Consider the following 13785-nt stretch of genomic DNA (forward strand, 5'->3'; position numbering starts at 1 on the left):
ATGAAAATAAGATAACGCTTTAGAGTAGACTGGTGAAACTAAAACAATGAGATACCACTACATTTAATGGAATGGTCAAATACAAAATTCTGACAAACCAGTTACTGGCAAAGATGAGGAACAATAGGAACTCTCATTTGTTGTTAATCGATTGCAAAATGGTAGAATCACTTTGGAAGCAATTTCTTACAGAGTTATTATACATTTATATACAGAGTTGTTCTACAACATGATCTATCAATTACACTCCTAGATTGTTCAGCAAATGATTTGATAGTTAATGCCCACACAAAAACATGCACATGAATTTTATAACAGCTTAATTCATACTCTCTCTCTCTCTCTCACCCACAAATTGGAAGCAGTGAACTATAAAATCACAAAAAGAAATGGATGAAACCTGAATGAACGTTATTAAGTAAAATAAGCTAGTCTGGAAAAGGTTAAACACTGCAAGCTGATAATTATACCACACTCTGGAAAAGGTCAAACTGTAGAGCAAGTAAAAATTATCAGAGGCTTCTTTCTTTTGCTTCAGAAGAGTTTTATTAGTTTGGATAAGTTATGTCAACACCTTATCCTCTCCTACTTTGACACACAAATCCACTCATTCAGAGTCTTCTTCGCACCAGAGTTCATACACTGTAATGGTATCGTGTGCGTCTGCGGGAACCTCAACATTGGGAGGGCTGAGGTTACTGCAGGTTGCCGCGGCAAGTTTCAGATTCCGCACCCTGGACACAAATTTCACAAGGTCCATCTCGAGCTGGGTTAAGGTAGCGAACATATAGTCCTTGTCTGGGGAGGCCTTTTTCTTTTTCTGTCCCAGAGAGCCAAATGAACCACCCTGACAGGCAGGAGGAGTCTGCACATTACTCTCACCACTCTCTCCTGTCAACTTCACTGTCAGGTACATGAGCACAATGAAGAAAAGCCCGAGTAACACCATCTTAAGCCAGTCCTGGGCATGCTCTGGTTGATTCTGCTGAATTAAACAGTGTCCTCCGCAGAGCACCTGACGCTGGAGTTCTTCGGCTGTCTCTCTCAGGGAAGTAAACATTAAGCCGTCGACATAGGTAACGGCCATGGAAAAGCACAGGAACCATTGGACGGACCACATGGTGAGCCGAGAGGAAACAGCTCCTGGTGTGCTGGTCTGCGCTGGCACCTGGAGACTGAGGACCAGCCAAGCTTGGCCCTTGGTGATGTCACAATGGGCCCCGCCCCAGCCAGAACCCACGTGGTCGTTGTGATGACTTCAGGGCAGAGGGTAAGGAGGCTTGTGGGGGTCAATTGGGAGTAGGGCTTAAAGGGAAATGGCGACATTCCCAGAGGGCAATTGAAAAAGAGGACTGACAGAAGAAGAGGGAGTGACAGAATGCCATTTCCATGCCAGTGTATTCTTTCTCAACCTGGTGCTCTCCCGGGAGGGTGGTTCCATCTTCGATTTTCATTATTCCATTTGTTGAATCCAGACCCTGGGCTGAGCAGAGCAGGCCCATGGGCATGTGCCCCTGTGGAGCAGAGGGACAAGTGGGAAAGTAAGATATTAAACCAGAGGCCACAAACTAGAAGCCACTGATGTGTTTTGTGTGGCTGCACTGTTCCTAAAAATGACTGTGCTCAGTCGCTGTCGTGTCTGACTCCTTGAGACCCCATGGACAGTAGCCCACCAGCTCCTCAATCCCTGGGATTTCCCAGGCAAGAATATTGGAGTGGCTTGCCATTTCCATCTCCAAGCATAGAGGCTGCTTTAGGGCAGTGAAACTATTCTGTATGATGTTATGGAAATTACGTGACACTACATATTTGTGAAAATTGGAAGAACCTTACAGCACACAATTAAATCAATGCATGTATATTTTTAAAAACTTTGACATCAAGAATGGAATGCAGAATTTGACTAAAGAATGGAATTATATTACAAATGTATGAAACCACCTCACTAAGATCCCCTGACTTAAGTAACTTTGGAAATGAATGGAGTTTGCAAGACTGAAAGTAAAATATAAAAGCAGTGTAATCTAGTTGATAGTGTTGTTTCTCGTAGGGGTACAGGTTAACAATCCTGATATTGTTACACATGCATACTTGAACAGTTAAATAGATGGCACATGAACATACATACATATATTTCTTTAACTTCTTAGCTGAAAGGTTTAAGAGAAATGATACTCCCAAAATCTGAAAGAAACAATTATGTAGAAATAAGCACAGATCTTGGATCCCAATACTCTTTTCCAATAAAAGGAACCAGGCTTGTTGGAGAAGTTACTGATTGTAGGGCTCAGAGAGGAAATATAGAAGAGAAGTCTGGGGGAATCTTATTGTATCACAAAGGAAGTGTTTAAAAAATTAAAAAAAAAATAAAAAAGCCCTGAAGTAACAGGGGTATGTCAAAGAAGACAGGAATGAGCTTCCAATGGCCAAAGCTATAACAAAATGAGCAACGTAATAAATTAGGTAAGTTATCTTTTGGGATTATACCCCAAAGTATAAAATGAATATCTACGGGTCCATACTGATATAAATAAATGATTGAATACATGTGAGAGAATAGACCAATTTCCCATGCAGAAGAATTTCAGATAATTGACTTAGGTAATTGTGCTCTCAAGGAGGTGGAGTGTAACTCCCTATTCCTTAAGAATGAGTTACACATGGTGACTTCATTCCAAAAAATACAACAATATGGAGAGGGAGAAAAAGAGTAACTTGACAGTGGAATAACCTGACAAACGCTATTTCAGCCAAGTGGTCAAGGTCAACATTACCAGGGATAAGGCATGTAGATTGTATCATGTGGTTAAAAAAAGGACACTCCATCTCAGCAGTCTTCATCCCCCCAAACCCGTGAAGTGAAAGTGAAAATGAAAGTCACTCAGTCATGTCTGACTCTTTGCAACCCCATGGACTATACTGTCCATGAAATTCTCTAGGCCAGAATACTGGAGTGGGTAGCCTTCCCTTCTCAGGGAGATCTTCCCAACCGAGAGATCAAACCCAGGTCTCCCCCAAAGCAGGTGAATTCTTTAACAATTGAACCACAAGAAAGACCCCCCAAAAAATCCATAGTCCCAGACTAATAGGAAAAGCATCAGACAAATCCAAGTTGAGGAACATTTTATAAAATATCTGACTAGTACTCCTCAAAACTATCAAGGTTGTGAAAAATAAAGGAAGTCTGAGAAATTGTCACATCCAAGAAGAGCCTAAAGAGACATCTGCTACATACAATGTAGGATCTGGGATGGGTTCCTGGATCAGAAAAAGGACATTGGGTAAAAACTAAGAAAATCTTAATAGGAAAAAAATCTTAGAAACAAAGTAGGCACTCTAGTGTATAACAATATGTGTGATATTTTGGAGCTTTCTGATACACAGCAGCTATCTTCGCTTTTTTGTTTGTAAAATCATTCTAAGGTTTTTTAAAGTTTATTTTTAAAACATAGAGCAGTAGAGGCACATTAACATTATTTGCTGATGACAGGAGACTTCAAAGAAAAGTACTCTATGCAGTCACCCTTTCCTATCCATGGGTTTTGCATGCAGGAATTCACGAAGTGTGGATTAAAAATATTTATTCAAAAAAGTTCCAGAAATTTCCAAAGATCAAAATTCAAATTTACCACATGCTGTCAACTTTGACATGTCATTTACATTGTATTAGGTATTATAAGTAATCTAGAGATGATTTAAAGTCTATGACAAGATATGTGCAGTGTATATGCAAATACTAAAATGCTATGCTACTTATTATAAGGGACTTGAACATCTGTGGATTTGGGTATTTGATCTTTGGTGGTGGTGTCTTAGAACCAATCTCCCACAAATATTGAGGGACAGCTATATTTAAAGGAAATTGAGCTAGATGGCTGGGTAAAAATAATAATGTACAGAACAGTCTTCCTACACACTAACAACCAGTTACATTTATAATGGAAGACACCATTTATAATAGCTAGAAACAGATAAACATTAAGAATATATTTAAGAACAAATATGCAATAGCTATTTGAAGAAAATTCTGAAATCCTACTGAAAAACACAATGAAAAGCATGATAAAATGGAAAGATGTATCTTTTGGGAGTATGAAAAGATTTTATACAGATATCAATTGTTCCCAAATTATTCTGAAATTATGATGAGATTTCAACAAAAATACTAATATGATTGGTATGAGAAATAAGCTAATTCTATAATATATGTGGAAAAATAAAAATGTTCTAAGAGGCAGGGCACTTCTGAAAAAGAAGATGAATGAGCAAGAAGGTTGTCCTTACTAGATTTTAAAGCGTATGGATAGCCTACAGTGCTTACATAGAGAAATACTGGCATACGACTAGTACTGGTACATGGTTAGACTTACAGCTCATGAGGTAAGACGTGAAAGCAGACATCAACTCAAATACACACACATACAGCATTTGTCGGAATGTGGCACCCCCCAAAATTCATGTTGTAAACCTAATGTCCAGTGTGATGATATTAGAAGGTGGGGCCTTAGGGAGATATTTAGGTCATGAGGGTGTAGCCCTCAAGAACGGAGATTAATGCTCTTACAAAGAGAACTCACAGAGCTCCAAAGCTCCTTTTGCCATGTGAGAACACAGTAAGTCCCTTACACAGGAATCTTCAAACTGAAATTTCAAAGATTCGAACTTGCATTCCCATGTCCAGTCACGTAAGTTAATTCACGTGTCTGGTGGACATTGTCACATGCGTGCATCCTCTACAAGTGGTTGTGCTTTTGTGTATTTTACAGCACAGTGCTGTATAGAGTACATTAGAACCCTACGTTGATTTCTAGCCCAGGATGTCTGAAAGCACGTGTAAAAGAGCAGTATACCCTATGACCCAGCAAACCCACTCCTAGGCATATACCCTGAGGAAACAAAAATTGAAAAAGACACATGTATCCCATTGTTCACTCCAGCACTATTTACAATAGCTAGAATATGGAAGCAACCTAGATGTCCATCAACACATGAATGGATAAAGGAGTTCTGGTGCTTATACACAATGGAATATTACTCAGTCATAAAAAGGAGTCAGTTCCAAAAGTTGAGTCAGTTCTAATAAGGTGGATCAGCTTCCCTTGTGGCTCAGCTGGTAAACAATCTGCCTGCAATACAGGACGCCTGGGTTCGATTCCTGGGCTGGGAAGATCCCCTGGAGAAAGGAAAGGCTACCTACTCCAGTATTCTGGCCTGGAGAAGTTTCCATGGACTGTATTGTCCATGGGGTCGCAAAGTGTTGGACACAACTGAGTGAATTTCAATTCACTAATAAGGTGGATGAACCTAGAACCTATTATACAGAGTGAAGTAACTCAGAAAGAGAAAGAGAAATATCATAACCCATATATATGGAATCTAGAGAAATGGTACCGAAGAACTTATTTACAGGGCAGCAGTGGAGAAAAAGACATTGAGGATAGACATATGGACATGGGAAGAGGGGAAGAGAGAGTGAGATATACGGAGTAAAGAGTATATATGGAGATATATATAGAGAGAGATATAGATATAGATGATATATGGATATAAACAATAACATGGAAACTTACATTACCATATGTAAAGTAGAAAGCAACGGGAATTTGCTGTATGGCTCAGGAAACTCAAACAGGGTCTCTGTATCAACCTAGAGAGGAGGGAGATAGGAGGGAGGTTCAAAAAGGAGGGGATATATGTATACCTATGGCTGATTCATGTTGAGGTTTGACAGAAAACAACAAAATTCTGTAAAGCAATTACCCTTCAATAAAAAAGTTAATTTTTAAAAAAAGCAACAGTATACAGCCGATTCTGTTATTTGGGTACTAAGGCTAACTTTGCTGGACTTATGAACAAATTGGGCTTAAAAGTGAACTCTCAGAATGGAACTTGTTCATACGCAGGAGACTTCCTATAGGTAAGAAGTCTGCAATTCAGAAAAGGACCCTCATCTGGCCATACTGCTACCCTGATCTTATACCTCTAGCCTCCAGAACTGTAAGAAATAAATTTCTGTTATTCACAAGCACCTCTATGCCTGGTATTTTGTTATAGCAGCCCAAATGCACTAAGATACATAGACACACATACTCATTAAGAATATGATAAAGGTAGAAGGTGTCATTTTACACTGGAGAAGGAAGTTTCTTCATCAACTAATGTTGATGCATTATGTAGTAACCCTCTGGGGGAAAAAATATAAACTTGAAGAATTATTTTTCTATACCCCATTTTTCACATATTAAGTTCCCTACTTGAAATGTGGTTTATCTATCTTTGATTGCAATGCTCACTTATGCTTCAAAATTCAATTCAAGAACCCCCTCTCTCTTCCCCTTCTCCCTCTTGCTGAGAAACTCATCACAACCGATTAGATGAGATCAATCAAGACAGATATCCATGACAGGGGTCATGGAGGCATAATGGGCCAGAGTGAGATGTTAGAAGTAAAATAGGGGTGTAGTGGATATCCATGCAGTCAGAGTAGCCTAGTATGGGGAGTCAGAACTCAAATAGGGTGTAGCATGTGTAGCAGAGATGTCAGAATTTGAGTAAGGAAAAAACGATGTCCATGCTAGGACATGTAATGGGCAGTCAGTGCCAAAGTGGGATTAGGAGACATTCACAGAGCAGAGCAGCTTGCTACAGGAGTCCGTTTAGCCCGGAGGATATTAAATAGGAAGCTGGCCAGGCATACAGAGTAAAAGCCTCAGTCCAGAGAAGACAAAATCCACAAGGAGGAGGCAGATTTGTGTAGAAAGTCAGAGGCCAAGCAAAGTGAGGAGGGCATTCATGGATGGAGGTGGGCCGGCTCCGAGTGGGCAGTTAGAGACTGAGTGGAACAAGGAGAGTGTCTGCACATGGGGGTGTGCCAGTGCAGAGTATCAGAGCCCAAGCAGGGCGAGGGGGTATGTTTATATAAGGGTTGCCTGGAGAGGGTGTCAGAGCCCGGATATGTTGAGAAAGGTATTCACATGAGTTGGGGACAATCCAGCATTTTGTGATATCAGAGTCTGAGCTATATCAGGAAGATACACACACACACAGAGGCATGCACACACATGTACACTTCCAACACTATGTCAATGAGAGGAACTGGGAAATAATGAGTACATACAGATCTCATATATTGGATTCTAAATTTCATTTTCCACTAAAAATACTTGAGGCTTCTTGGAGAAATTGTTAATTCCATGGATAGGACAGGAAAAGTACAAGATGAGCCTGGAATATCTTGTACCAAAAGCATCAAATTTTTCAGAGACTGATGGGGAGATGTCAAAAGGACAGAGAGCCAGGCTTAAGGAGGTTCTCACTGTCTGAGGCTGGAACAATGTGAACTTCAAAGTAAATAACAATAGTGACAGATCTTGATTCATTTAGTAAAATAAGAGAGCCTTAATCAAATAGGCACAAATAAATGAATACATCTAATTTTGGTGAGGCATAAAATATTTATATACTTTAAAATACAAAAAATTTTTAAAATACAAGATAGGGGAGAGTAACTTGACAGTGGAAAATCTTGTCAGCAACCACTTTAATCAAGTGACCCAAGTGAATATCATCAATATTGGGACACACTGAAATCATGAACCACCTGATAGAATGAGATTATATGAACACAGTATCATTTCTGTCATTTTCCTGTCAAAGATGCAAAACATGAAATTTGTCATGAGCAAATACTGGATGGAGCAAAATTGTGGAGAATTCTACAAAATAACTGACCTCTAGTTTTGTCATCAGAGTAATACTGCCTCATAGAATGAGTTGGGAAATGTTTCTTTCCACTTCTATGGACACATTTAGAATGTATGTGTGGAGAATTAGCATGATTTTTGGTTTAAATATTTGGCAGAGTTCAGCAGCGAGGCTATCGGGAACTAGGTAGGGTAAGGGGGGACTTTTGTGAGGTGGGCTGGGCAAAAAGTTTAAAAATGACTAACTCTATCTCTTGCTATTCAGATTTTCATTTTCTTCTTGAGTCAATTTCAGTCATTTGTGTATTTCCAGAAATTTGTCCATTTCATCTAAATTTTCTAACTAGCATCATGGTATTCCTTTACAATTATATTTATTTCTCTAAAGTTCGTAGCAATTTTTCATTTTTATTCTTAATTTTAGTAATTTGAGTCTTCTTCCTCCCTTGATCACATCGCTAAAGTTGTGTCAATTTATTGACCTTTCTCAGAGAAGGCAATGGCCCCCCGCCCCAGCACTCTTTTGCCTGGAACATCCCGTGGATGGAGGAGCCTGGTAGGCTGGAGTCCATTCGGTCCCGAAGAGTCGGACACGACTGAGCGACTTCAGTTTCACTTTTCTCTTTCATGTACTGGAGAAGGAAATGGCAACCCACTCCAGTGTTCTTGCCTGGAGAATCCCAGGGACGGGGGAGCCTAGTGGGCTGCCGTCTATGGGGTTGCACAGAGTCAGACACGACTGAAGCGACTTAGCAGCAGCAACAGCAGCAGCATTAACCTTTTTAAATAACCAAATTTTAATTTGTTGAGTATCTCTGTGGTTTTCCTATTCTCTATTCCATTAATTTTGCTCTAGAATTAATTGTTTACTATGACTGCCTATTTGAGTTTAGTTTGCTACATCCCCTCACATAGGTGTGGTGTGTTTTCTCTTTCATTCTTCTCAAAGTAAAGTTGATCCTTGAACAACAGGCATATGAACTGTGTAGGTCCATTTATACAAAGATTTTTTTTCAACAGTAAACTCTACAGCACTCCACCATCTGCAGCTGGTTGAATCTGCAGAGGTGAAATCACGGATTTGGAAGAACCACATAGAGGGCCAACTACAAGTTACATATGGATTTTTGACTGCAGAAAATGTGGTTGCCCTAAACCCCGCACTGTTGAAGAGACAAATGTATTTCTACTTTCTCTTGTGATTCTTTCTTTGACCCTTTGATTATTTAGGAGTATGCTGTTTAACTTCCACATATTTGTCTGTTTCTCAAGATGTTTTGTTTTCCAATTTTATTATATTCAGAGGATGGATTTGATATGGCTTGAACCCTTTAATATTTATTTAGGTTTGTCTTATGTCCTAGAATATAGGGTATTCTAGAGAATGTTCCCTGCACCCTTAAGAAGAATGCATATCCTGTACTGGATAAATTGCTCTATAGATATCTGTTAGGTCCATCTGGTTTCTATTCTCGTTCAAGATCTCTATTTCATTGTTGATCTTCTGCTAATCTTTCTATCCATTATCGAAAGTGGATTAGTAAAGTATAGCAATTATTGTTGAACTGTCTATTTCTTTCTTCAATTCTATCATTTTTTTTTCCTCCATGCATTTTTCTGTTGTTTTGTTAGGTGCATATATAATTATTATGTCTTCTTAATAGAGTCCCCTATTTATCATTATGAAATGTCCTTCTTTATCCCTAGTATCAATTTTTAATAAAAATCTTTTTTTTCTTTAGTACAGTATACCCAATTCTCCCTTTGGTTGATGTTTGCATTATGTGTATTTTTCAGTCATTTCATTTAAAATGTATATCTTTGACTCTAAATTATGCCTCCTGTAGAGAGCATATAGTTTTATCTTTGTTTTTTATCTAGTCTCAGAATATTTGCTTTTTGATTAGATTGTTCAATTCATTCATAATTTACATAATTATTCAGTTCAGTTCAGTCAATTAGTTGTGTCTGATCCTTTGAAATCCCATAGACTGCAGCACTCCAGGCTTCCCTGTCCATCACCAACTCCCAGAGCTTGCTAAAACTCATGGCCATTGAGTCGGTGTTGCCATCCAACCATTTCATCCTCTGTCATCCCCTTATCCTCCCTCCTTCAATCTTTCCCAGCATCTGGGTCTTTTTCAATGAGTCAGTTCTTCGCATCAGGTGGCCAAAGTATTGGAGTTTCAGCTTCGGCATCAGCCTTTCCAGTGAATATTCAGGACTGATTTCCGTTAGGATTGACTGGTTTGATCTCCTTGCAGTCCAAGGGACTCTCAAAAGTCTTCTCCAGCACCACATTTAAGATCATCAATTCTTGGGCATTCAGCTTTCTTTATAGTCCAATTCTCACATCCATACATGACTACTGGAAAAACCATAGCTTTGACCGGACGTTTGTTGGCAAAATAATGTCTCTACTTTTTAATATGCTGCCTAGGTTGGACATAGCTTTTCTTCCAAGGAGCAAGTGTCTTTTAATTTCATAGATGCAGTCACCATCTGCAGTGATGTTGGAGCAAAAATAATAATAATAACAATAAAGTCTCTCACTGTTTCTATTGTTTCCCCATCTTTTTGCCATGAAGTATTGGGACCGGATGTCATGATCTTAGTTTTCTGAATGTTGAATTTTAAGCCAGCTTTTCCACTCTTCTCTTTCATTTTCATCAAGAGGCTCTGTAGTTCATCTTCGCTTTCTGCCATAAGGGTGGTGTCACATGTGTGTCTGAGATTATTGATATTTCTCCTGGCAATCTTGATTCCAGCCTGTGCTTCATCCAGCCTAGCATTTTGCATCATTATTAATATGATCAAATTTATGGCTATTTTATTTTTTCCAAAATTCATGTTTTTTGTCCCTCTTTTTATCTTTATTGCCTTCATTTGTAAATGAAATTTTTCAGTGTAGCATTTGGCTTGCCTTAATGATATAGTTTAAGTTTTATTTTCTTAGTGACTACACTGGGACTTTCTGTATTCATATTAACTTATTAGCTCTACTTTATATTTTTCCTAACTTAATGACAGAATAATCATCAACATCCTGGGTAACAGTGAACTAAACTGGACCGGAATGGGTGAATTGAATTCAGATGACCATTGGATCAATTACTGTGGGCAAGAATCCTAAAGAAGAAATGGAGGAGAAATCATAATCAACAAAAGAATCCTGATATGCTCTACTTGGGTGCAACCTCCAACACGAAAGAATGATCTTGGTTCTTTCCAAGGCAAGCCATTCAGCATGACAGTAATTCAAGCCTATGCCCCTACCACAGATGCCAGAGAAGTTGAAGCTGCTCAGCCCTATGAAGACCTAGAAAACCTCCTAGAACTAACACCAAAACCAGATGTTCTATTCATCAGTGGGGACTGGTATGCCAAAGAAGGAAGTCAAGAGATACCTGGAGTGACAGGCAAGTTTGGCCTTGGAGAACAAAATGAAGCAGGGCAAAGGCTAACTGAGTTCTGCCAAGAGAATGCCCTCGTCAGAGCAAATACCCTTTCTAAGCAACGCAAGAGATAGGTTTACTCATTGACATCACCAAATGGTCAATACTGAAATCAGATTGATTACATTTTTTGTAGTCAAAGATGGAGAAGCTGTATGCAATCAGAAAGAAAGCAAGACCTGGAGCTGACTGTGGCTCTGTTCATCAGCTTCTCATAGCAAAATTCATGCTTAAGCTAAAGAATGCAGGGAAAACCAGTAGGACAGACATGTATAACTGAAATCCAATCCCCTATGAATATGCAGTGGAAGTAACAAATAGATTCAAGAGATTAGATCTAGTTAACAGTGTGGTTGAAGAACTATGGGCAGAGGTCCATAATACTGTACAGGAGGCAGCGAACAAAGCTATGCCAAAGAAAAAGAAAAGCAAGAAGTCAAAGAAGCTATCTCAGGAGGCTTTAAAATAGCTGAAGAAAGAAGAGAAGCAAAAACCAAGGGAGAAAGGAAAAGGTACATCCAAGGAAACACAGCGTTCCACAGGAAAACAGAGAGACAAGAAGGCATTAATCAATGAACAGTGCATAAAACCAGAAGAAAACAAGAGAAGGGAAAAGAATAGAGATCTCTTCATGAAAATTAGAAATATCAAGGGAATATTTCGGCCAAAGATGGGCACAATAAAGGACAGCAATGGTAGAGACCTAGTAGATGCTGAAGAGATCAAGAAGAGATGGAAGGCATACACATAAGCACTGTACGAAAAAGATCCTAATGAACCAGATTATTATGATGGTATGGTCAGTCACCCAGGGCCAGACATTCTGGAGTGTGAAGTCAAGAGGGCCTTAACTACTTTATTAACTACTGTTAATAAAGCTAGAGAATGCGACAGAATTCAGTAGAACTGTCAAAAACCCGAAAAGATGATGCCATCATGGTGTTACATTCAATATGTCAGCAAATCTGGAAGACCCAGCAGTGGCCACAGGACTTCAAAAGGTCAATCCTCATCCCAATTCCCAAGAAGGGTAGTACTGAAGAATGTGCTAAACTATCAGACAGCTACACTCATCTCCCATGCTAGTAAAAGTCAGGTTTAAAAACTTGCATGCTAGGCTTCAGCATTATTTGAACAAGAACTTCCAGCAACCTGGGTTTAGTAAAGGAAGAGGCACCAGAGATCAAATTGACAGTATTTGCTGGATCACAGAGAAAGCAAGAGCATGCCAAAAATCATCTATGTCTGTTTCATCGATTATGCTAAAGCCTCCGACTGTGTGGATCATAATAAATTAATGAAAGCTCTTAAAGAGATGAGAATACCAGACCCTCTTACCTGTCCCCTGAAAAACCTGTATATGGGTCAAGAAGCAACAGGTAGCACCCCATATGGACCAACTGATTGGTTCAAGATTGAGAAACAAGAGCCTCAATAAGTCGTGCTGGGAAAACAGATAGCTACATGTAAAAAAATGAAATTAGAACACTTCTTAACACCAAACACAAAAATAAGCTCAAAATGGATTAAAGGCCTAAATGTAAGACCAGAAACTATAAAACTCTTAGAGGAAAACACAGGCAGAATACTCGATGACATAAATCAAAGCAAGATCCTCTATGACTCACCTCCTAGAGTAATGGAAATAAAAACAAAACTAAACAAGTGGGACCTGATTAAACTTAAAACTTTTTCCAGCAAAAGAAACTATAAGCAAGGTGAAAAGGCAACCCTCAGAATGGGAGAAAATAACAAATGAAACAACTGACAAAGGATTAATTTCCAAAATATGCAAGCAGCTTATATAACTCAATAGCAGAAAAAACAAACAACTCAATCAAAAAGTGGGGGAAAGACCTAAACAGACATTTCTCCAAAGAAGACATATAGGTGGCTAACAAACACATGAAAAGATGCTCAATATTGCTCATTATTAGAGAAATGCAAATCAAAACTACAATGAGATATCACCTTACACCACTCAGAATGGCCATCATCAAAGAGTCTACAAACAATAAGTACTGGAGAGGGTGTGGAAAAAAGGGAACCTTCTTGCACTATTGGTGGGAATGTAAATTTATACAACCACTATGGAAGACAGTATGGAGATTCATTAAAAAAAAAAAAAAGACTAGAAAGAGAACCACCATATGACCCAGTAACTCCACTCTTAGACATATACCCTGAGGAAACCACAATCAAAAAAGACACATGTACCCCAATGTTCACTGCGGCACTATTTACAATAGCTAGAACATGGAAGCAACCTAGATGTGCACCAGCAGATAAATGGATAAAGAAATGGTGGTATATATACACAATGGAATATTACTCAGCCATAAAAAGGAATGTATTTGAATCAGTTCTAATGTGGTAGATGAATCTAGAGCCTATTATACAGAGTGAAGTACATCACAAAGAGAAAGATATATATTGTACACTAATGCCAATATGGAATCTAGAAAGATGGTACCAAAGTCATTATTTGCAGGGCAGCAATGGAGAAACAGACATAGAGAACAGACTTATGGAAAAGGGGAGAGGGGAGGAAAGAGTGAGATATATGGAGAGAGTAACATGGAAACTTACATTGCCATCTATAAAATAGATAACCAATGGGACTTTTC

General features: G+C 38.9%; 1 long non-coding RNA gene across 1 annotated transcript; it reads right to left on the minus strand.

Moving 5' to 3' along the window:
• Nucleotides 1-287: 287 nt before the first annotated feature.
• Nucleotides 288-5649, minus strand: LOC136154096 (uncharacterized). The gene is made up of 3 exons (XR_010660474.1): nt 5571-5649; nt 2129-2184; nt 288-1514 (listed from the first exon to the last, which is right to left on the minus strand). It is a non-coding gene; the product is annotated as an uncharacterized lncRNA (long non-coding RNA).
• Between the last annotated feature and the right edge of the window lie 8136 nt (nt 5650-13785).

The sequence above is a fragment of the Muntiacus reevesi genome, chromosome X, assembly GCF_963930625.1.
Source record: "Muntiacus reevesi chromosome X, mMunRee1.1, whole genome shotgun sequence".
Lineage (NCBI taxonomy): Eukaryota > Metazoa > Chordata > Mammalia > Artiodactyla > Cervidae > Muntiacus > Muntiacus reevesi.